Source organism: Carcharhinus amblyrhynchos, chromosome 10 (genome assembly GCF_965287045.1).
Source record: "Carcharhinus amblyrhynchos chromosome 10, sCarAmb.v2.hapA, whole genome shotgun sequence".
Lineage (NCBI taxonomy): Eukaryota > Metazoa > Chordata > Chondrichthyes > Carcharhiniformes > Carcharhinidae > Carcharhinus > Carcharhinus amblyrhynchos.
The window spans coordinates 36,876,746-36,901,407 of NC_137333.1; the positions used below are offsets into that span (position 1 = coordinate 36,876,746).

Consider the following 24,662-nt stretch of genomic DNA (forward strand, 5'->3'; position numbering starts at 1 on the left):
AATCTCCAGATTTAAAACTGAATAGCAGCAATGTATTTCAAGGAGCTATACACAAAAATCTAAGCCAACACTCCAGATCATGGGAAACGCTATATTAGTGCAAGATCTTTCTTTATATAAAAAAAACCTTGTGCTATTAAACTGCTTGGTGATATGGTTGAATACCCTTGTTCATTGTTAGGAAGGTTTATTGTGTTAACGATCTTACTTGTTACTTAAACGCTGGATGAAAGCAGCTAGGCACTTCAATTAGATGGGCATAACAAAGAACAGTACAGCACAGGAAACAGGCCCTTCAGCCCTCCAAGCCTGTGCCGCGCAAAAGTCCAACTAGACCATTCGTTTGTATCCCTCCATCCCCAGGCTGCTCATGTGACGATCCAAGTAATTCTTAAATTAAGTGCCAGCGTGTCTGCCTCCACCACCCTGCTTGGCAGCGCATTCCAGGCCCCCACCACCCTCTGCGTAAAAAAACGTCCCTCTGATCTCGGAGTTATACCTCGCCCCTCTCACCTTGAGCCTGTGACCTCTCGTGATCGTCACCTCCGACCTGGGAAAAAAGCTTCCCACTATTCATCCTATCTATACCCTTCATAATTTTGTACACCTCTATGAGGTCTCCCCTCATTCTCCGTCTTTCCAGGGAGAACAACTCCAGTCTACCCAATCTCTCCTCATAGCTAAGACCCTCCATACCAGGCAACACCCTGGTAAACCTTCTCTGCACTCTCTCTAAAGCCTCCATGTCCTTCTGGTAGTGCGGCGACCGGAATTGGACACAGTACTCCAAATGTGGCCTAACCAGCATTCTATACAGCTGCAACATCAGACTCCAGCTTTTATACTCTATATCCCATCCTATAAAGGTAAGCATACCATATGCCTTGTTCACCACCTTCTCCACCTGTGCTGCCACCTTCAGGGATTTGTGGACTTGCACACCTAGGTCCCTCTGTGTTTCTATACTCTTGATGACCCTGCCATTTATTGTATAGCTCTCCCCTATGTTAGTTCTTCCAAAATGCATCACCTTGCATTTATCTGGATTAAATTCCATCTGCCATTTCTCTGCCCAATTTTCTAGCCTATCTATATCCTGCTGTATTGTTCGACAATGTTCATAGCTATCCTGAAGTCCAGCCATTTTCGTGTCATCCGCAAACTTGCTGATAACACCAGTTACACCTTCTTCCAGATCATTTCTATATATCACACATAGCAGAGGTCCCAGTACAGAGCCCTACGGAACACCACTGGTCATAGCCGGAAAAAGACCCTTCGACTGCTACCCTCTGTCTCCTGTGGCCAAGTCCGTTCTCTACCCATCTAGCCACCTCTCCTTGTATCCCATGAGCCTTAACCTTCTTAACCAACCTGCCATGAGGGACTTTGTCAAACACCTTACTGAAATCCATATAGACGACATTCATGGCCCATCCTTCGTCAACCATTTTTGTTACCCCCTCAAAAAACTCTGCCAAATTTGTAAGGCGCGACCTCCCTCTTATCCGTGCTGTCTATCACGAATGAGATTGTTCCGTTCTAAATGTGCATACAACCTATTTCTAAGAATCCTCTCCAACAACTTCCCCACCACGGACGTCAAGCTCATTGGCCTATAATTACCTGGGTTATCCCTGCTACCCTTCTTAAATAACGGTACCACATTCGCTATCCTCCAATCCTCAGGGACCTCACCTGTGTCCAGTGAAGAGACAAAGATTCCCGTCAGAGGTCCAGCAATTTCATCTCTTGTCTCCCTGAGCAGTCTAGGATAGATGCTATCAGGCCCTGGGGAGTTGTCGGTTTTAATGTTCCGTAAAAAACCTAACATTTCCTCCCTTGTAATGGGGATTCTCTCTAACAGGCCACCACCTCCCCCTGAGACACTCCCAGTCAACATGTCCCTTTCCTTTGTGAATACTGGTGCAAAGTATTCATTTAGGATCTCCCCTATTCCGTTGTGTTCGAAGCATAATCCCCCTCCTTTGTCCCTGAGAGGTCTGTTTTTTTTCCCTGACAACTCTTTTGTTCCTAACGTATGAATAAAATGCCTTAGGATTCTCCTTAATCCTGTCTGCCAAGAACATTTTGTGACCTCTTTTTGCTCTTCTAACTCCCCATTTGAGTTCTTTCCTATTCTCTCTGTATTCCTTCAGGGCTCCATCTCTTTTCTTTTTGATCAGATCCTCAATTTCCCTGGTTATCCACAGCTCTCGAATCCTACCTTTCCTATCCTTCCTTTTTACAGGCACATGCCTATCATGCAGCTTTATCAATTGTTCCTTAAAAGACTCCCACATGCCAGATGTGGACTTACCTTTGAACAGCCTTTCCCAATCAACGGCCACCAATTCCTGCCTAATCTGGCTATAGATAGCCTTCCCCCAGTTTAGCACCCTACCTGTAGGACAACACTCATCCTTGTCCATTACTACCCTAAAGTTAACAGAATTGTGGTCACTATTTGCCACGTGTTCCCCTACTGAAAGTTTGACGACCTGACCGGGCTCATTTCCCAGAACTAGGTCCAGTATAGCCCCCTCTCTAGTTGGGCTGTCTACATACTGTTCCAAAGAACCTTCCATTACGCATTTTACAAATTTCTCCCCGTCCAGACCCCCAGCCCTAAGCACTTTCCAGTCTATACCAGGGAAATTAAAGTCTGCCACTACAACAACCCAATTTTTTGTGCACCTATCCAGAATCTCCATACATATCCATTCCTCTACTTCCCGTGGGATGTTGGGTGGCCTGTAGTACACCCCCAGCATAGTGATTGCACCCTTCCTGTTTCTGAGCTCCACCCACAGTGACTCATTACATGACCCCTCTAAGTTGTCCACCCTCTGCAGCTCTGTAATATGCTCCCTAACTAATATCGCTACTCCCCCACCTCTTTTAGTCCCTCCTCTGTCTCGCCTAAAACACTTATACCGCGGAATATTCAGCTGCCAGTCCTGTCCTTAATACTTGAAGAATACTTGAAGAAGCAGCTAACATTGGAAGGATTCACACGACAAAATTATATCAGCTTGCAGGGCAGAAATGTAGTTGTTTTACATATTGGAACAACTGTTTTATTTATTCATTCAAGGGCTGTGGGCATCGCTGGCTGGGCCAGCATTCATGGCCCATCCCTGAGAGCATTTAAGAGTTAATCGCATTGCAGATCTGAAGTCACATATAGGTCAGATCACGTAAGAAGGACAGATTTACTCCTTTGTGAACCAGATGGGTTTTTACAGCAATCAGCAACGGTTTCATGGTCAGCATTTGACTTAACTCCAAAGTTTTTAAAATTGATTTCAGATGTTACTATCTACCATGGTGGGGCTCAAACCTCCAGAGCATTACCCTGGGTCACTGGATTACTAATCCAATGACAATATAATATGCCACTGCCTCTCCTGATCTTATAACAATTATTGATCCAGATGATAATGATCATGTGAACTGCATTGTAATTGTACCTGAATTGTAGTAAATTATTTGAGGGTGAATGACTGCAAGAGCTAAGACAGCTCAAGAAACAGTCTAATGTTGCTTTGTGATGCATCTAAAGATGCATCTCGCTGACATTTATTCAATATTGCAACCGATGTACAGATAATGAGCAAATGCAGTTGTACAACGACATCTATTAGATCAACACTAATAAATCATTTTGCAGTTGACACACAGAAACAACAAAATGGTGATTGGTAGGTTATTAAAAAAATTCAGCAAACGAAGTCCATGTCATCAGCGACTTATACTGCTGTCACTTCCAAGCTCTGCATGCGGCTTATACTTCAAAATGTAAATAATATAATAATATTCAGTATTTGCTCTCCAAGTTGATAACTGTTGTCTGCTGATTCAGCTGTCACACATGACTTGTTTATTTTTGGAACTTTCTGATGAATCCCGATAAGTTTGTCATCATGCTTACAACACATGACAGAACATAGTCTAATATAAAAGCTCCTCAGTTATACATTGGTCCCAATTTTACCAATGCGTTGCGCCCGTTTTTGGGCATGAAAACGTGGTAAAGTCAGGTGTGAGGCCATTAATGTGACCCACACCCGTGTCTGCACAGATTGCCACTTTACCGAAACCTGAGAATGGCAGTGATTCGATTTGTGCCCAAAACGGGTGCATTGGCAATTTAAATGCATTTGGAGGGAAGAAGGCAGGTCAGATCATTCTCAGGTTGGGGGGTAGGGAAGTGAGGCCAGATCGTTGTCTGTTTGGGAAGGGGAGGAGGAGGTGGGTCAGATGTACATCTGGTGGGTGGAGAGGAGGGCTGATCGTTTTCAGGTGGTAGAGAGCGAAGGACTAAACGTCTGGTGGGGAGGGAGGAGGAAGCAGGTTAGATGTTCCTCCTGGGTTGGAGGAGGGGGGGGAGAGTTGGAGGGATGGTGGTGAGTGAGGCTGGGGGTATGAGTGAGGCCAGATTGTTGTTGGGGGTGGGGGGGATGGTAGTGAGTGAGGCTGGGGTATGAGTGAGGCCAGATCGTTGTCAGGAGGGGGTGTTGGGGGAGAGGCACGATTGTTCGCTGGTGGGGAGGGGGGGCAGACGGGTCCGCTGCCAGTCTGCGGGCGATCAATGGGGGAGTGGTGATCGGTCTGAGTAGTGGAGGGGGGTTAATAAGGGGGAACAGCGATGTGTGTGGGTCTTGAGGGTTTGATAAGGGGGACAGTGATGTGTGTGGATCATGGGGGGGATAGATAAGGGGGACAGTGATGTGTATAGGTAGTGGGGGGTGGGTAAGGGGGACAGTGATGTGTATGGGTAGCGGGGAGTGGATAAGGGGGACAGTGATGTGTATGGGTGGTGGGGAGTGAATAAGGGGACAGTGATGTGTGTGGGTAGTGGGGGAGGGTGGATAAGGGCGACAATAATGTGTATGGGTAGTGGGGAGTGGATAAGGGGGATAGTGATGTGTGTGGGTAGTGGGGAGTGGATAAGGGGGGCAGTGATGCATGTGGGTAGTGGGGAGTGGATAAGGGGACAGTGATGTGTGTGGGTAGTGGGGGAGGGTGGATAAGGGCGACAGTGGGTAGTGGGGAGTGGATAAGGGGGACAGTGATGTGTGTGGGTAGTGGGGAAGGGTGGATAAGAGGGGCAGTGATGTGTGTGGGGGGTGGATAAGGGGGGCAGTGATGCATGTGGGTAGTGGGGAGTGGATAAGGGGACAGTGATGTGTGTGGGTAGTGGGGGAGGGTGGATAAGGAGGGCAGTGATGTGTGTGTGCACCCTCACTCCTGCTTGTCACTCCCAAGCCATTTTCTGCAGCCCAGGAACGATCTGACGTGGGTGCGCTTTTTCAAATTTCTTTCCAACTGCGCATGCGCAGTTCAGAGCTCCGATCGTTTCGGCCATGCTAAACCCCGTCCACGGCATGAATGAAACTGGAGATTTTTTTTCAGGCTGAGTGTGTATGGGGGCGCCTGAAAGCACATTTCTGAGTTGGATCTGCATTACACCCAGATTCAGCACTTGGAATGAAAATGGTAAAATTGGGCCCATTGTGTGCATTTAGAGCGAAGTGATACATGGTGTGCATATTCTAACTGAATAATATTTGAGATAGAACTGCATTGCTAGGTATTTGCTTCCCAACATTTCACAATGGCTACAAGTTTTAGACTTCAGCAGATGAATATTTAGTGTGCTCATGTAACATCCATCTGTCTGCTAATTTAACAGAAAAATCAATGTGTTTAAAATAAACAGGCAGTTTACCTCAGATAAATACTGGACAGGTGAGTGTTGCATGAATGCATCACGTGCCTAGTATACTGATACAGCAACAATCATACCCAACTTTAATTAATGGGTAGCATTATAATAGAGTACAAAATATTTCATTACTACTGCAGGATTCATTAAGTTGTAGTTTTTGGTCAGAAACCTATCTAGAAGGGGTGCAATGCAGATTCACCTAATTTTACCAAATTTAGATGGTTATACAATGAGAAAAGGTTACATAAATTTAGTTTGTATTCCCTTGAGTATAGAAAATTGGTGTGTGATTTGAGTGAGGCATTCAGAATGTTAAAATAATTCAGCAGGGTTGATCCAATAACTGATTTCCCCACCAGGGGAAATCAATAGCCCAGAAGTCAACGAGGATGATTTTATCATTGTGTTGTGCCCGTTTTCAGGCGCGATGCGATGGTAAGGTGCGGCGTAACGCACTTAGTGCGATTGGTGCCGGTTTTTGTGACTAGCGCCATTTTACGAGTGCTGGATTTCCGGCAAGGTCAGCCTCTCAGGGGAAATGAGTGACAGTCAGGTTAATGCATGCAAATTCATTTTAATGCTGTTTTACATCTGCTTAGTGAGCCAGGCGTTCAATTGTCCAGGCCTGCCCTCTTTTATGAACTCACTGGGAAAGGTTCTTGCCGGCGAGGAATAGACATGCTCCCCATAAACAGGGAGCAGTTGACTTGGCCTCACTGGTAGAACTGGAGGCCGTTAAGACCTCCAGGGTCGGCCGAGGGTAAGGGGCATGCCCCTTGGGCAGTACCAGACTGGCAATGAGAACATAAGAACATAAGAAATAGGAGCAGGAGTAGGCCATCTAGCCCTTCGAGCCTGCTCCGCCAGTCAGTAAGATCATGGCTGATCTGAAATGGATCAGTTCCACTTTCCCACTTTCTCCCCATAACCCTTAATTCCCTTGTCTGTCAAAAACCTATCTATCCGTGACTTAAATATATTTAGCGAGGTGGCCTCCACCACTTCAACGGGCGGAGAATTCCAGAGATTCACCACCCTTTGAGTAAAGAAGTTCCTCCTCAACTCCGACCTAAACTGCCCCCCCCTTATCCCGAGGCTGTGCCCTCTAGTCCTGCTATCCTTTCTAAGCGGGAAGAATCTCTCTACCTCTACCCTATCCATCCCCTTCATTATCTTATACGTCTCTATAAGATCCTCCCTCATCCTTCTAAACTTCAACGAGTGCAGACCCAGTCTGTACTCCGTAGTCTCTCTTCATAGTCCAACCCCCTGATCTCCGGTATCAGCCTAGTGAACCTCCTCTGCACTCCCTCCAAGGCCAATATATCCTTGCGCAAAACTGCACACAGTACTCCAGCTGCGGCCTCACCAGTACCCTGTACAGTTGCAGCATACCTCCCTGCTTTTATATTCTATCCCCCTCACTATAAAGGCCAGCATTCCATTCGTCTTCTTGATCACCTGCTGCACCTACAGACTGGGTTTTTGCGACTCATGCACAAGGACCCCCAGGTCCCTCTGCACCGTAGCATGCTGCAGCTTTTCGCCCTTTAAATAGTAATCCCTCCTACTATTATTTCTGTCAAAGTGGATAACCTTACACTTGGAAACATTATACTCCAACTGCCAGGTCCTCGCCCACTCGCTCAGCCTATCCAGATCTCTCTGCAGACTTTGCACACCCTCCACGCAATTTGCTTTTCCACTCACCTTCGTGTCATCAGCAAATTTCGTCACCCTACACTCAGCCCCCTCCTCCAGATCATCTATATAAATGGTAAATAGCTGAGGCCCCAGCACCGATCCCTGTGGCACTCCACTAGTCACCAACCGCTAATCAGAATAGCACTCATTGATACCAACTCTCTGCTTTCTATTAGACAACCAATCCTCTATCCACGCTAACACCTTACCCTCAACTCCGTGCACCTTAACCTTCTGTAGCAACCTTTTATGGGGCACCTTATCAAATGCCTTTTGAAAATCTAGAAACACCACATCCACCGGTTCCCCTCTGTCTACCGCACTAGTCATATCCTCATAGAAATCCAATAAATTCGTCAAACACGACTTCCCCTTAACGAATCCATGCTGCGTCTGCTCTATCAAACCATTCCTTTCTAGGTGCCTCGCTATTTCTTCTTTGATGACAGATTCAAGCATTTTTCCAACTACAGACGTTAAACTAACCGGCCTATAATTCCCTGCCTTTTGTCTGCTACCATTTTTAAACAGCGGCGTAACATTAGCCGTTTTCCAATCTTCCGGCACTTCCCCAGAATCCAGTGCCAGACTAGCACCTGACAGTGCCACCCTGGCATCTGGGCAATGCCGATTAGCAGTACCAGGATGCAAGGCTAATGGGAGGCAGTGGCGAGAGGATGGGACCAGTGAGGGCAGGGCCAGTAGGGCTGGGGCCAAATTGGGGTTGGGGGGGGGGGGGGGTTGCGGATACTAATGGGGGAGAGGCTAATGGGGGAAGGAGCCCACTGCTATTTTGCAGGCATCAGTGGAGGTGCTGGGGGGGTGGGGAGGAGGAGAGGGAGCCCACTGCCACACTGCAGCAATTGGTGGGGGGAGGGCAGTGAGTCCGCAGTTGGCGGGAAGAGGCCAGCGGGTCTGTGTTCGGTGGGGTAGGGAGGTCCGCGATTGGTCGGGGCAATGGGGTGTGGGCAGGGGCTATACCTTGGGCTGCAGGCCTCGCAATTGTGGGGGGTGAGGGGTGGTGGCATGGAGCTGCTTCAGGTAGCCTTCACTAGCAGGGGCTTGACAGGTCTCTCTTTTTGTCAGACCCCTGCTACTGCTAATGCCATGTGGAGCATCAGAGGCCTGCACATGCGCAGTACTTCCCTCTGCAGGGCTTCAGGCACATTAAGCCCCACCCACAGGCTTCTGCAGTGAGCAATAGACTTGGTCAGAATTTTGCAGGCAGAGTGCATCTGGGAGGGCCTGAGGCACTCCCAAAAGATGGATCTGAAACTTTCTCAGTTTCAAGTCCGCCCAGCACTTAGGAAAAAAAAGGTAAAATCATCCCCGTAGTTAAAGCCACTTAAGACGCAAATGAGGAAACTTGTTTTTATGTAATGGCTGGTAATTAGTTCCTGGGACAATTAGAGCATTCAATACTCAGAAAGATAGTTTATATTGGGTATTGCAGTGTGACTCACGTATTTACATACAGGGCCGTGTCGTTTGTAGACAGAAGGAGCATGCCCAAGTATTGAGCTTTTTCAATTCAACAAAACCTTAAGGGACAGCTGTTCTCCGGTTAATTTTCCATGCCAATACTTTGACCAATCAGAATCAAACTTCTGGTTTAAATTTGAAGAAAAGCTTAGCAGTTAACTGTTCCCTGGTGCATTCTCCATGGCAACATTCTACCAATCAGCGTGCACATGCCAACCAACCAATATTTTCTTCTCATGCAGTATAAATTGTTGTTTACTTTACAGATATTATTCTTGTGAACTGTCCTGATGAGTGCAAGACAAAAAGATTCAACAACATGTCTCTTTTTTCTGCAGTAGGAATGCTAGTAGTGACACAGTGGCATAGGGTCAGCAAGGTGGCAAGCGGTTAGCACTGCTACCTCATAGCGCCCAGAACTTGGGTTCAATTCTGGCCTCGGGTGAAAGTGTGTCTGGAGTTTGCATGCTCTCCTCGTGTCTGCATGGGTTTCCTCCAGTTCTGTGGTTTCCTTCCACAGGCCAAAGCTGTGCGGGTTAGGTTGATTGGCCTTGCTAAATTGCCCCTTAATGTCAGGAGAATTCACAGAGTAAATTTGTGAGGTTATGGGGATAGGGGCTGAGTTGTTTTGTTGTCAGTGCAGGCTTGTTGGGCCAGGTGACCTCCATGGTAGGGATTCTATGAAAACAGAAATAAATAGAATCAGAACATTATTAACTATCTGATCAATTATTAATTCTTCAATTAAAGAGTAATTGACTTACTTTGCCTAATAACTATCTGTTGCTGGTCAGTTGCTACTTTACAATACTAATGTTAATGTAGTAAACTGTTGCATAGCTTGACAGCAAGCATTCAAATCACAAAATGATTAAGTGCCAGAGTTCGCTGATGTCATATGTCCTGCCACGGCTGCCAGCAAGCACAGAGAATTTGGCGCTCAGCCTATTCTCCATTGGTTGCAGTGAGGGTGGAGATTCCGACCCACAGATGAGGTTGGAGAATCCCAGCCAAGTGTTAGTACAAAATGATGGCATCACTGTGTTAGCCAGTATTTGCAGAATGCATGTGCTTGTAAAAGCATTTAAAATGGTCAGCTGGCAACCAAAATTGTGCTGAGGTCTCAGCCAGGTTATACAGATCCCTCTGTGCCAAAGAGTCCTGCAATCTCTCTCCATTTAAATAATGTGATGCTTTTGTATTCTTTTCCGTACTTTTTTATTCTATGGAAATGGAGTCAAGGCAGGTGAAAGGAGCTGAGAATAGATCTAACGGAAGGACTTGAGGCACTTAATGGCTTACTCTTGTTCTGAGTGCATAACTTCAAATCTAACATTTCAGTATTGTGAAGGAAATATATATTTTGTCACTATTAACTCTAGATTAAGGACTGTTTGGGTAAGGAATTCCTTCAGGCCCTGGATTTGGATGTGGAGGGAGGGATTGGAAACTTTTGGGAAAAAAAATCATTGGGTCCATTTGTCACCATCTTTCCATATCCAGCCGCTTTTCCAAAGGGCTGGTTGGTGGAGAATTCGGGAATCAATATGGCTGAGGTGGAAAGGCAATTGAAGTAATCAAAAGGGCAGTTGAAAGGGATTTTCCCAGTCAAATCTCTTTCTTTCGACAGCAAAGAAGTTATACGTTGTATTTCCAAATAGATTGATGAAGGTGGAAGTATGGTGGGAGGGACTGTGTCAATTAAATTAAAAAACTAGAAGGCTTTGATCATTTCCAGTGAAGAGCTGTAGAAAGGACAGGCTGAAAGGCTGACTTGCAAGGCATTGATTCTATGAGACTTGTATGACAGTTTGATTGCCAACTGCTTGGAAAATGCTTCACCTGTGTAGGATTTCATCCACCCTCAGCTACACATTCCTGCTGCCAACCTTGTAAGCGCTTGACAGCAAATGCAGTTCCACCATCCCCATCTGCCAAGGGTCTAAATAGGAAGCTTTTCAATGATAAATGCTCTAACAACACCAACAGCAGCACACGCTGCTTTCTTCATAGTCCCATGCATGTCCCTCCACAGGCCAGAGGGGGTGGCCACTGAGATGCAAGTGGAAGGAGATGAAACTCTCAAAAGAAAGAGTCTCCTGTCATGCGCACGAAGCAGTGTCCCATGAGGTTCAACTTGTCACTGCAACAGTGAATGGTGCAAGATCTCTTTCTCAGTGGCCAATGATGTGGCCCAGTACCCCACATCAGGGACATATTAAAGAGACTGAGGCCAAGCTGTTGGAGACATATTAAGGAAAGTGTCCTGGACTGTGAGTACCACGTTAGAGGGCTGTGCATGGTATACATGTCTTGGTCCTGGTTTTGGGGGTTGAAGCTCTCTGGGCAGTGGCAGTCATACACAGTATGGTATGTGGGGTATGGTCAGTCACCTAAGGAATTTGATCCTGAGAGTTTGAGTCATGGTATTATGATGCTGTGGCACAGTCATGTTCAGAGAGTCATTTATATCCTGCTGGGTAGTAGCTGAAGAGTCATGGGGGTGACATAATGGGTGGCACTATGGATGGTCTCACGGGAGGGTCTGGAGAAGAGGGGGTTAGCTTGTGAGGAGAGATTGGGTAGACTGGGCCTGTACTCATTGGGGTTTAGAAGGTTGAGGGGAGATCTTATAGAGACATATAAGATAATGAAGGGGCTGAATAGGTAGAAGCAGCAAGGTTATTTCCACTTAGAATGGAAACAAGAACTAGGGAGCACACCCTCAAAACACGGGGGAGTCAATTTAGAACAGAGTTGAGGAGGAACTTCTTCTCCCAGAGGGTAGTCAATCTTTGGAATTCTCTGCCCATTGAAGCAGTAGAGGCTACCTCGTTAAATGTGCTTAAGTCACAGATTTTTAACCAATAAGGGAATTAAGGGTTATGGGGAGCAGGCGGGTAAGTGGAACTGAACCACTATCAGATCAGCCATGATCTTACTGAATGGCGGAGCAGGCTCAAGTGGCTAGATGGCCTACTCCTGCTCCTATTTCTTACGTTCTTATGTTCCTGGAACCTCAGTGCGCGTATCCTTATCAAAAATGTTGGCATTGTTTTTGTTTCCATGTGTACGTGATGCTGTCAATTACAATTTGACATCATTGGTACTAATTTGGAATGGATTTGATATCAAATTTGATTGTGCACTCAATGCTATATCCATGCATGTTCAAAGCTATCAAGTACGCTCAGCAACGTGCATTGAAAAATTCAAGGAAATTAACTACTTAAATAATATGTGTTTATTCAGATTTCTGTTTAGTCCAAAAAAATTGTTCTGCTATACAGTACATGCTTGCCAGCACCACCTGATCCTCATAGTTCTTAATTCATTTTAGTCTCAGGGTCTATATGTTTTCCCCCATCCACTTCCCAGGTCTCAGGGTCTAAATTCTCACGGTCTCTCTCCCTCCAGTCTTGCCATCCAGGCTCGTCCTTTTCTCCCTCCAATCTCTAAATTCTCCCCTCCCCCCTCACAAGTTTCCAAACTCTTCCCACTCCCTACAATCTCCAAACTCTCCCTGCTCTCTCTATCCAGTTTCTACACTCTCTTTTATTTCAGCCTTCAAACTCTCCCCACACCCTCCCTCCAATCTCTATAACCTCCCTCCAGATTCCCTCCTCCAATCTCCCCCTACCCTTCTACCAACAGCTCTCCCTCCCTTGAGCACCTCCTTCTCCCTCAAAATCTGCCCCCTCTAAACTTTTCACCCTTCCAACCTCCCTCCCTCCAGTCTGCACACCATAGAGCCTCACCAACCTTCCAAGCCTTAGGGTCTCGTGAGCTCTCTTATGGGTCTTCCAACTCCCTTTCTTCCTCTAATTTCCCCAGTACTGTTACTGTCGTGCTGCTCCCAGTGCCTATTTCAAATCTGGACAAACAGGGAGAGGGGAGGGGAAGGCCAAAGGGAATAAGGGGGAGTGGAATATGGGAAGTGAAGATGGAGAGGGGGAAGAGAAAGATTGGTGTGTGGGTGGGAGACAGAGAACCTTTGCAACTTCAGAGCGTCTGTGATATTCCCTGAATTTGTCAAACTCTTTTAACCTCTTTGATCAAGCTTTTGGTTATATGATCTGGTACTGCCTTATGTTGGCTCACCCCATCTGAAAAGTTTGACTTTTCAAAACTTGAGGAGGGAACAAAAGTAAATTTCTCTTTGGGGGCAGATTGGGAGCTGTTGGGGGGGTGTGGGGGAAGGAGGGGTGGGGGGTGGGAGGGGAGGGTGGTGGGGGGATGGGTGTGGTGGTTGCTAAAATTGCTCGGAAAGGTGTGTGGGATGAAAATTATTTGGGGAGGGAGGGGGTTTCACATGAAAGCATTGCTGCAATCCAGCAGTGGTACGGGGGGGAGAGCATTTGGATGAACACAAGGGGGGAGGGGTTGGGTGGCCATGTCGGTGGGCAAAGTTGTGCTGCATTAATTATAGGTTATAAAGAAATGCATAAAAATACCTCATCAAAACAGGGTCAAATATTTTTAAGGTAACTCAGTTTTATGATGTTTTATGCTATCAAAACTTTGAAATATGGAAAATAAATTTCATGATCATTTTTGATGTACAAATGTTAGGAATCACTAATGTTTGAGTGCTGTGGGACACTGACGCTGATGTCAGCCATGGTACATGTAAAGTTAAATGATAGCTAAATGACTTTGAGTGAAATTGATGTCAAATAATAACTAAATGATTGCTTTCTAGTACAGGTAATATCAAATGAGTGCAAATGAACACTGTTAAATGCAAAGGATGTTAGATATTTCAGGCAAGGGCACTGTCAAGAAGGAAGGGGGTCAGGTTGACAAAAAGCTTGCAAACATCAACACTAAAGAGTGTGGAGGAATATCCAAATGGATAATGATAGGTTCAAGGGTTATGGAGAAGCTTGATAGTGATAGGAAGAAGGGGAATTTGGAGGCTGTGAATATGTAGGAGGATGTGAAAAACTTGGTGGGTGATGGAAGGAAGTTGGAAGTTGGTTTCCCAAACAAAGTTCAGCATCGCTATTTCTGGGTTCCCTTTACGATGACACATTTCGAAATACAAGCTAGGAAAAGATTCATCAGTGAGTGGGGTCTCAGTGTGTGGGAAGAGTTCAGCAGAGCAATGCTTAGTTGATTGAATAACCCAATAACTTTCTTGCTCAAACCATTGGAGAGCATGGATCAGCTGAGTGCTGGACTTGAGGGTCTAATGCACAATGAATGAGTTTGGCCCCTTTTCTAGTTCAGATGAGAAACCATTATGGAAAGGAGCTACGGTGCATATCGTCCTATATGGCACCTGATTCTTGCAGGGCCATGTCAGAATGGATGTAGGGTCAAAATAATCAACGGCTATATCTGCTATGCAGAGGCAGCAGTGGCACTCCCCATGTTACCGGTGCAATGGTCACGAAAGCCAATGCACCATGCTTGTAGTCAAGATACAAGTGCAAGTCTTGGTTATTGATTGTTATTGTCAAGGCCACTGGAAGACACCTAGTACAATGCTAACTGTTGCTGCTGGGACTTGAATTTTTCAACCCAAATTAACACCCTCATTGTGAATGTGCAGTCACGTCTGAGGGGATGATATCAATCTGCAGGGTATGGCCTTGCTAAGCAATGCACCAACTGAGGGAAAGTCAAAGTTTGCAGACAGCATTCCTTCCTTGTATGTGCAGGGTGACCATCCACAGGGACTACCATAGATTGCTCAATTGTATGTGTTCACAGAAACATGGGTTAGTAGAGAAAGCAGGCTGCAGGCAATGCTGCCTTCTTGATAGTTTTGATTACAATAAGAAGAATGGTTTGTTGCCGATTGGCACAGCTCAAGAAGACCATCACCCTGAGGAACAAGAGCCACTGGGCCCTGGGAAGCCCCAGATGCCAATGAGGAGGAGCCAAATCTACAGAAGATATAGCTCATACAGGAAGATGAGTAAATGTTAGTGCCCTGGGCGCCTTTTCTTGTTTAAAGGTTTTGGAGCTCATATTTTTTAAATTCTCCATAAGGAACCCACCCCACTCAGACTTGGAGGGAATCCAGTGCCTGTTGCGTTGAATGTTACTATATTGAACTGTTTTACTCAAACTCATCTCCAAACTCTATGGCCTGAGTCTCGACTCCTCCCTCTGTGACTGGACCCGAACTTTGTAACCCACAGACTACATTCAGTAAGGATCGGCAACAACACCTTCTGCATGATCATCCTCAACATCAGTGCCCTACTACGTTCCTTATACACCTAAGACTATGTGGCCAAATTCCCCTCCAACTCGATTTTCAAATTTGCTGATGACGCCACCATAATGGATTGGATCTCAAACAATGACTAGATGGAGTCCAGGAATGAGATAGAGAATCTGGTGAACTGGTGCAACAACAATAATATTTCTCTCAATGTCAACAAAATTTCCCATGCCACCGCTGATTCCAGTGTCCAAAGTGGGAGCGTAAAATCTCTCCCAACATGTTGCAATGTCTGAAGTAAAAGTTTTGAGGTTCAAAAGCTATCTCGATAGCAATTTGACTGTGGAAGCTCTGAAGCTTAACATGGCAAATAAGCCCCCTGGAGAACCAATCACTGGAATCTTAATGAGACTGAGGAAATTGGCAGAACACTGCATACGGCTCAGCACTTCCGGAAATGTTAAGAAATTGTTTAGTATGTGGAATTAATAATATTGTAACCCAAAGGAAGCTACTGAATGAACCAGCTCTGCATCTCAAGAAAGCCACAGAACTGGCCCTTCCCCACAAAAACTCAGATAAAGGGACCTAGGAGCTTTAGGTACAGTGCTCAGTCATGGGCAACCCCCATACTACCCCAATGGATGAGACTTGCATTTCATATTTACTGCCAGGAAAGGGCAATTGGAATTAGAAGCCACAAGATTCCACAACTGGACAGGAAGTGTCTCTACAATACAGGAACGAGCTCACCCATGTGACACTTTTAGTCATAGGGTCTACCCCTGACAAGGCTACCGAAACAAGCAAAACATGTACTATCCAGGCTGAAAGGCGCAGGCACCTCAAGGACAGGGCTTTACAAATAAAACAACCCGCGAATGCGGAATTGATGCAACTAAATTTCATTGCCGAACCCAAAGTGGCTCCAGTCAAGGTTAAACTCAGGTTAAATGGCCATCCTGTGTAGACACAGGAGCTACTGTATCTATTATTAGGGAGCAAACTTTAAGTGACTCCAGTTGGGTCTCTTGCCTTTAAACCTACGGGAACACCAAGGAGGTTAGATTGGCCACATTCAGTGGGGAGCTGTTACATAATTTTTGGATCACTGTAACTCCAATTATGCATGGGCAACAGACAGTCCAATTCCCCCTAATAGTGGTGCAAGGACCAGGACCCAATCTTTTGGGAAGAAGTTGGAACAGATAATCCATCTACATTGGCAACAGATCTTTAAAATGACTAACGGCAATTTACGAGTCTCCTGACATGTTCCAAGCATGCCTTGGGAAGATTAGATGTGCTAGGGCCAAGCTGTATGTGGACCCAGAAGCCCAAACTAAATGCTTCAAGATACGACCAGCCCCCGTGCCCTACATGTCAAACTGACTCATAAACATAAGAACATAAGAAATAGGAGCAGGAGTAGGCCATCCAGCCCTTCGAGCCTGCCCTGCCATTCAATAAGATCATGGCTGATCTGTCGTGTCTCAGTTCCACATTCCCGCCCTCTCCCCATAACCCTTAATCCCCTCGCTTATCAAAAACCCATCAACCCGCATCTTAAAAATATTTAGCGAGGCAGCCTCCACCACTTCAACGGGCAGAGAATTCCAGAGATTCACCACCCTTTGAGTGAAGAAGTTCCTCCTCAACCCTGTTCTAAACCGCCCCCCCCTTTATCTTGAGGCTGTGCCCCCTAGTCCTACTGTCCTTTCTGAGCGGGAAGAGCCTCTCCACCTCTATCCTATCCATCCCATTCATCATCTTATATGTCTCAATGGGATCTCCCCTCATTCTTCTAAACTCTAACGAGTACAAGCCTAGTTTATTCAGCCTCTCCTCATAGCTCAACCCCCTCAACTCCGGTATCAGCCTAGTAAACCACCTCTGCACTCCCTCCAAGGCCAAAATATCCTTGCATAAGTACGGCGACCAAAACTGCACACAGTACTCCAGCTGCAGCCTCACCAATGCCCTATGCAGCCGCAGCAAGACCTCCCTACTTTTATATTCAATCCCCCTCGCTATGAAGGCCAGCATCCCATTCGCCTTCCTGACCACCTGCTGCACCTGCAGACTAGGTTTTTGCGACTCATGCACAAGGACCCCAAGGTCCCTCTGCACCGTTGCCTGCTGCAGTTTTTCGCCCCGTAAATAATAGTCCTTCCTACCATTATTCCTACCAAAGTGGACCACCTCGTACTTGCCAACATTAAATTCCATTTGCCATTTCCTGGCCCATTCGCCCAGCCCATCTAGATCCTTCTGCAGACTCTCCACACCCTCCGCGCAATTTGCCGTTCCACCAATCTTGGTGTCATCAGCAAATTTCGACACCATACACTTGGTTCCCTCCTCCAGATCATCTATATAAATGGTAAATAGCTGAGGCCCCAGCACCGACCCCTGGGGCACTCCACTAGTCACCAACCGCCAATCCGAATAGCACCCATTAACCCCCACTCTCTGCCTCCTATTTGACAATCAATCCTCTATCCACGCTAACACCCTACCCCCCAACTCCATGCCCCCTTACGTTTGCAATGACCTCCTGCGAGGTACCTTGTCAAACGCCTTCTGAAAATCAAGAAAGACCGCATCCACCGGCTCTCCTCTATCCACCGCCCTAGACACATCCTCATAGAACTCCAATAAATTTGTCAGACACGACTTCCCCTTAACGAAACCGTGCTGAGTCTGCTCTATCAAGCAATTCCCCTCAAGATGCCTCGCTATTTCCTCCTTGATGACGGATTCTAATATTTTGCCTACAACAGACGTTAAACTAACCGGCCTATAATTCCCTGCCTTTTGCCTGGCACCCTTCTTAAACAACGGCATAACATTAGCCGCTTTCCAATCTTCCGGCACTTCCCCGGAATCCAGCGACGTTTGGAAAATAACCACCAAGGCATCCATTATCACCTCCGCCATTTCTTTCAGAACCCTCGGATGCATTCCATCCAGTCCTGGGGACTTGTCCACAATCAGTCCCTCCAGTCTGTTGAGCACCGCCTCTCTAGTAACAATAATGTCATTGAGACCCTCCAGTCCTACCACCTTTCCATCGCTAACACCTGGCAAATTATTCACGTCTTCCTCCGTGAAGACCGAAACAAAAAAGTTATTCAAGACCTCAGCCATTTCCCCATCCCCTACCGCTAAGTCCCCCCTCTCATCCTCTAAGGGTCCAGCGTTCACCCTAGCCAGCCTCTTCCTTTTTATATATTTATAAAAACTCTTGCTATCCTTTTTTATATTAAGCGCTAGCCCAGCTTCATAGTTTCTCCTACCCTTCTTTATCAACTTCTTTGTCAATCTTTCTTGACATTTAAACCTCTCCCAATCCTCTTCTCGCCCACTACTCTTAGCTACTCTAAACACCTCCGCTTTTAATTTAACACTTTCCTTCACCTCCTTCGTTATCCACGGCTTATTACCTCTCCTCCTACGATCCTTTTTAACCATCGGAATAAATTTCTGCTGAGCACCAAGAAAGATCTCCTTAAAGATCCTCCACTGCTCCTCAGCAGACCTACCTTCCAACGCGCTCCCCCAGTCAACATTCGCCAATTCTTCTCTCATCCTACCGTATTCCCCTTTGTTCAAACAAAGGACGCGTGTCCGGGTACCCACTTTCTCCCCCTCCATCTGCGCCAGAAACTCCTCCATACAATGATCACTCTCCCCAAGAGGATCCTTCACTGCAAGGTCCCTAATTCTACCCGCCTCATTACCCGCCTTTTTTAGTGAGTGTGTAGAAGACTATGTGCCAAAGAAGCAATTCCACTGTTTCCCAACTGGAAACCATGGATGAATAGGGATATTCGCTGTTTGCTGAAGTCTAGGTCTGAGGTGTTGAAGTCAGGCAACCTTGATCTATACAAGAAGGCCAGATATGAGCTAAGGAGATCCATTAAAGTTACCAAAATACAGCACCGGACCAAATTAGACTCCCAGGCTAGCCACACAGACCCCTGCCGACTATGGCAAGACCCGCAAGACGTAACAGGCTATAAGATGAAGGCATATAAAATCACCGGCTCCAATGTACCCGTCTGATGAACTCAATGCATTTTATGCCCATTTTGAGTAAGAGGTCAGCGAGAGCATGCCCTCCACTCTGTATACCTCAGATGAACCTGTATCTGAGGTCACCATTCCAGATGTCAGAGCAGCCTTCTCAAATGTCAGCCCAAGGAAAGCAACTGACCCAGATGGGATACTTGGATAAGCACTCAGATCCTGCACGGATCAGCTGGCAGAGGTATTCTCAGACATCTTCAAACTCTCTTTAGAACAATCTGAGGTCCCTATCTGCTTCAAGACGACGACGACCATCATCCTGCTACCAAGGAAAAGCCAAGCAGCGTGTCTTAATGACTATCATCTGGTGGCTCTGACATCTATCACAATGAAATGCTTTGAAAGATTCCATGGGGAACAAGTTAATTCCAGCTTCCTGGATTGCCTCGATCCACCACTGATCATACGACTGCAACAGGTCCATGGCAGACACTATCTCCCTGGCCCTGCATTCAACCTTGGAACACCTAGATAACAAAGACACCTATGTCAGCCTCCCATTTATTGACTACAACCCAGCCTTCAGTACCATTATTTCTACAAAACTCAACTCCAGACTGTGCCCCGGGGCTTGGCTCCTCCCTCTGCGACTGGATATTGAATTTCTTAACCCAAAGAACACAATGAGTAAGAATAGGCAACAACACCTCCTCCACAATTATCCACAACACCAGTGCCCCAAAAGTCTGCCCTCAGTCCTACTTTACTCCTTATGCACCTATGACTATGTGGACAAATTTCCCTCCAGAACAATTCTTAAGTTTGCTAATGACACTACCGTAATAGGTCAGATCTCAGACAATGACCAGAGGACAGGAATGAGATAGAGAATCTGGTGAACTGGTGTGATGACAATAATCTCTCCCTCAATGTCAATAAAACAAAGGAGATTGTCATCAACTTCAGGAAGCGTAATGGAGGACTTGCCCCTGTCGACATCAATGGGGACAAAATAGAAAGGGTCGAGAGTTTCAAGTTTTTAGGTGTCCAGATCACCAACAACCTGTCCTGGACCCCCACACAGACACTATAGTTAAGAAAACGCACCAACGCCTCTACTTTCTCAGAACGCTAAGGAAATTTGGCAAGTCAGCTACGACTCTCACCAACTTTTACAGATGCATCATAGAAAGCATTCTTTCTGGTTGTATTGTAGCTCGGTATAGTTCCTGCTCTGCCCAAGACCGCAAGAAACTACAAAAGGTCATGAATGTAGCCCAATCCATTATGCAAATCAGCCTCCCATCCATTGACTCTGCTTATTGACTTGGAAAAGCAGTCAGCAAAATTAAGGATTCTATGCACCCCAGACATACTCTCTTTCACCTCCTTCCGTCAGGAAAAAGATACAAAAGTCTGAGGTCACGTACCAACCAACTCAAGAACAGTTTGTTTCTTGCTGCCTGACTTTTGAATGGACCTACCTCACACTAAGTTGATCTTTCTCTATATCCTAGCTATGACTGTAACACTACATTCTGCTTTGTTTATATAGCATTCAAGAAATAATACTTTTCACTGTATAGTAATACATGTAACAGTAAATAAAATCAAAGCAAATCAAGGAAGATCCCAGATTCCTGGGACATTGGGACCAGTCCTGGGGAGTTGGGACTTATACAAAGTAGGACTGGGACTGATGTCGTAGGGGAACTGTTTGTTAGAACGGTTGGGGAGGGTTTAAACTGATATGCCAGGGGGATGGGAAGCTATGTAAGGAGGGAGCAAGGACCAAAACAAAAGATAGAAAAGGGAATACGAAAAGAGATATGCAGAGAAACCAAGGACAAAATTCAACAAAGCTATGCTGAAAAATATTGGGAGCAAGACAAACAATGTGAAAAAGACAAGCTTAAAGGCTCTGTGCCTTAATGTGCAAATATTTGCAGTGAAGTGGATGAACTAATCGTGCAAATAGATGTAAACGTGTTCAAATTTAATGGGATTATGGAGACATGGCTGCGGGGTAATCAGCGATAGGAACTGATTGTCCCAGGGTATTCAGCGTTTGGAATGTCAGTCATAAAGGAAAAGACGGCACTGTTGATTAAATAGGAAATTAACACAATACTGAGAAAGGATATTAGCTCAGACAATGTTGAATCTTTATGGGTCGAGTTGAGAAATACCAAGGAGCAAAAAACATTCTTGGGAGTCATATATAGACCCACAAACTGCAGTGGTGATGTTGGGAATGGCATTAACCATGAAATTAGAGATGCATGTGAAAAGGGAATATGGGTGACTTTAACTTGCATATAGCTTGGGCAAATCACGTTGGCCACAATGCTGTAGAGGAGGAATTTCTGGAGTGTATACGGGATGGTTTTCTTGATGAATATGTTGTGGAACCAACTAGAGAGCAGGCCATTTTAGATTGGATACTGTGTAATGAGAAGGGAACCATTGCCAATCTAGCTGTGCGAGACCCTTTGGGGATGAGCGACCATAACATGATAGAATGTTTCATCAAGATGGAGAGTGAAGCAGTTGATTTGGAGAATAGGGTGCTGAATCTTAATAAAGGAAACAATGAAGATATGAGGCATGAGTTGGTCTTGATCGATTGGGAAAAGTTACTTAAGGGGCTGACAGTGGATAGGCAAAGGCAAACATTCAAGGAATGCATCAGGGAACTGCAGCAACTGCTTATTCTTGTCTGGCACGAAAGCAAAATGGGTAAGAGGGCCATTTCATGGCTTACTAAGGAAATTAGAGATAGTAACTGATCCAAGGAACATAGAACATAGAACATTACAGCGCAGAACAGGCCCTTCGGCCCACGATGTTGCGCCGACCAGTTACAAAACAATGACCCACTAACCTAAACCAATCCCTTTTCGCCCATAAACCTATCCACGGATCTCTTAAACGCCCCCAAACTAGGCGCATTTACAACTGCAGCAGGCAGGGCATTCCAATCCCTCACCACCCTCTGGGTAAAGAACCTACCCCTGACATCCGTCCTATAACTACCACCCCTTAATTTAAAGCCATGCCCCCTCGTGCTAGATTTCTCCATCAGAGGAAAAAGGCTATTACTATCCACCCTATCTAAACCTCTAATCATCTTATATGTTTCAATAAGATCCCCTCTTAGCCGCCTTCTTTCCAGCGAAAACAACCCCAAATCCCTCAGCCTCTCCTCATAGGACCTCCCCTCCATACCAGGCAACATCCTGGTAAACCTCCTCTGCACCCTCTCCAAAGCCTCCACATCCTTCCTGTAATGTGGGGACCAGAACTGCACACAGTACTCCAAGTGCGGCTGCACCAGAGTTGTGTACAGTTGCAACATGACGCTGCGACTCCTAAATTCAATCCCCCTGCCAATAAACGCCAAGACACCGTATGCCTTCTTAACAACCTTATCTACTTGACTCCCAACTTTCAGGGATCTATGTACACATACACCTAGATCCCTCTGCTCATCCACACTATTCAAAATCCTCCCGTTAGCCCTATACTCGACACATCTGTTATTCCTACCAAAGTGAATTACCTCACACTTCTCCGCATTAAACTCCATCCGCCACTTCTCGGCCCAGCTCTGCAACCTGTCTAAGTCTTCCTGCAAACTATGACACCCTTCATCACTATCTACTGCACCTCCGACTTTGGTGTCATCAGCAAATTTACTAATCCACCCAACTATACCCTCATCCAGATCATTAATAAAAATTACAAACAGCAGTGGCCCCAAAACAGATCCCTGAGGCACACCACTCGTAACCGAACTCCATGATGAATATTTACCATCAACCACCACCCTCTGTCTCCTATCCGCTAGCCAATTCCTGATCCAATTCCCTAGATCACCCCCAATCCCATACATCTGCATTTTCTGCAGAAGCCTACCATAGTGAACCTTATCAAACGCCTTACTAAAATCCATATACACCACGTCCACTGCCTTACCCCCATCCACCTCTTTGGTCACTTTCTCAAAAAACTCAATAAGGTTAGTAAGGCACGACCTACCCACCACAAAACCATGCTGACTATCTCCAATCAATTCATTACTCTCCAAATAACTATAAATCCTATCCCGAATAATTTTTTCTAAAACCTTGCCCACAACAGAAGTGAGACTCACCGGTCTATAATTCCCGGGGAAGTCTCTGTTCCCCTTCTTAAACAATGGGACAACATTCGCTAACCTCCAATCTTCCGGTACTATACCAGAGGCCAACGACGACCTGAAGATCAGAGCCAGAGGCTCAGCAATCACTTCTCTTGCCTCCCAGAGAATCCTGGGGTAAATCCCATCCGGACCAGGGGACTTATCTATTTTCAGACCCTCCAGAATATCTAGCACATCCTCCTTATCAACTGCAACACTGTCAGTTCTACTCCCCTGCAACCCAGTGTCCTCCTCAGCTATATCCATGTCCCCCTGCGTGAACACTGAAGAGAAATATTAGTTCAATGCCTCTCCAATCTCCTCCGGTTCCACACATAACTTCCCTCTGCTGTCTATAACTGGCCCTAATCTTGCCCTAACCAACCTTCTGTTCTTGACATACCTATAGAACGCCTTAGGATTCTCCTTAACCCTATCAGCCAAAGTCTTCTCATGTCCTCTTTTAGCCCTTCTTAGCTCACTCTTCAACTCCCTCCTAGCCAATCTAAAGTTTTCTAGTGCACTACCCGAGCCCTCACGTCTCATCCGAACATAAGCCTCCTTTTTCCTCTTAACCAACGAAAAAACTTTTTTGGTGCACCACGGTTCCCTAGCCCTACCAATTCTTCCTTGCCTGACAGGGACATACCTATCACGGACTCGCAGTAACTGCTCCTTGAAAAAACTCCACATTTCAGACGTTCCCAGTCCCTGTAATCTCCTAGTCCAACCTATGCTTCCTAATTCTCTCCTAATAGCCTCATAATTACCCTTCCCCCAGCTAAAACCACTAGCCCGAGGTTCATGCCTATCCCTTTCCATCACTAAGGTGAACGTAACCGAATTGTGGTCACTATCACCAAAATGCACACCAACTTCCAAGTCTAGCACCTGGTCTGGCTCATTTCCCAGCACCAAATCCAATATAGCCTCACCTCTAGTTGGCCTATCTACATACTGAGTCAAAAAACCTTCCTGCACGCTTTGTACAAAAACTGACCCCTCTAACGAGCTAGAGCTATAACAATTCCAATCAATATTAGTAAAGTTAAAATCCCCCATAACAATTACCCTATTACTATCACTCCTAACCAGGATCGTCTCCGCAATCCTTTCCTCAACCTCTCTAGAACTTTTAGGAGGTCTATAAAAGACTCCCAACAGGGTGACCTCTCCTCTCCTATTTCTAACCTCCGCCCATACTACCTCAACAGACAAGTCCTCATCAAACTTCCCCTTTGACACTGTGATACAATCCCTGACCAATAATGCTACCCCTCCCCCCCTCCTACCTCCTTCTCTACTCCGACTAAAACATTTGAACCCCGGGACCTGCAGCAACCATTCCT

At 45.9% G+C, this 24,662-nt stretch overlaps 1 protein-coding gene across 1 annotated transcript in view; it reads left to right on the forward strand.

The window, feature by feature from the left end:
- Positions 1–24,662, forward strand: part of nalf1b (NALCN channel auxiliary factor 1b) — an 828,435-nt gene that overhangs the window by 366,276 nt on the left and 437,497 nt on the right. The gene's annotated exons all lie outside the window — the stretch shown is intronic.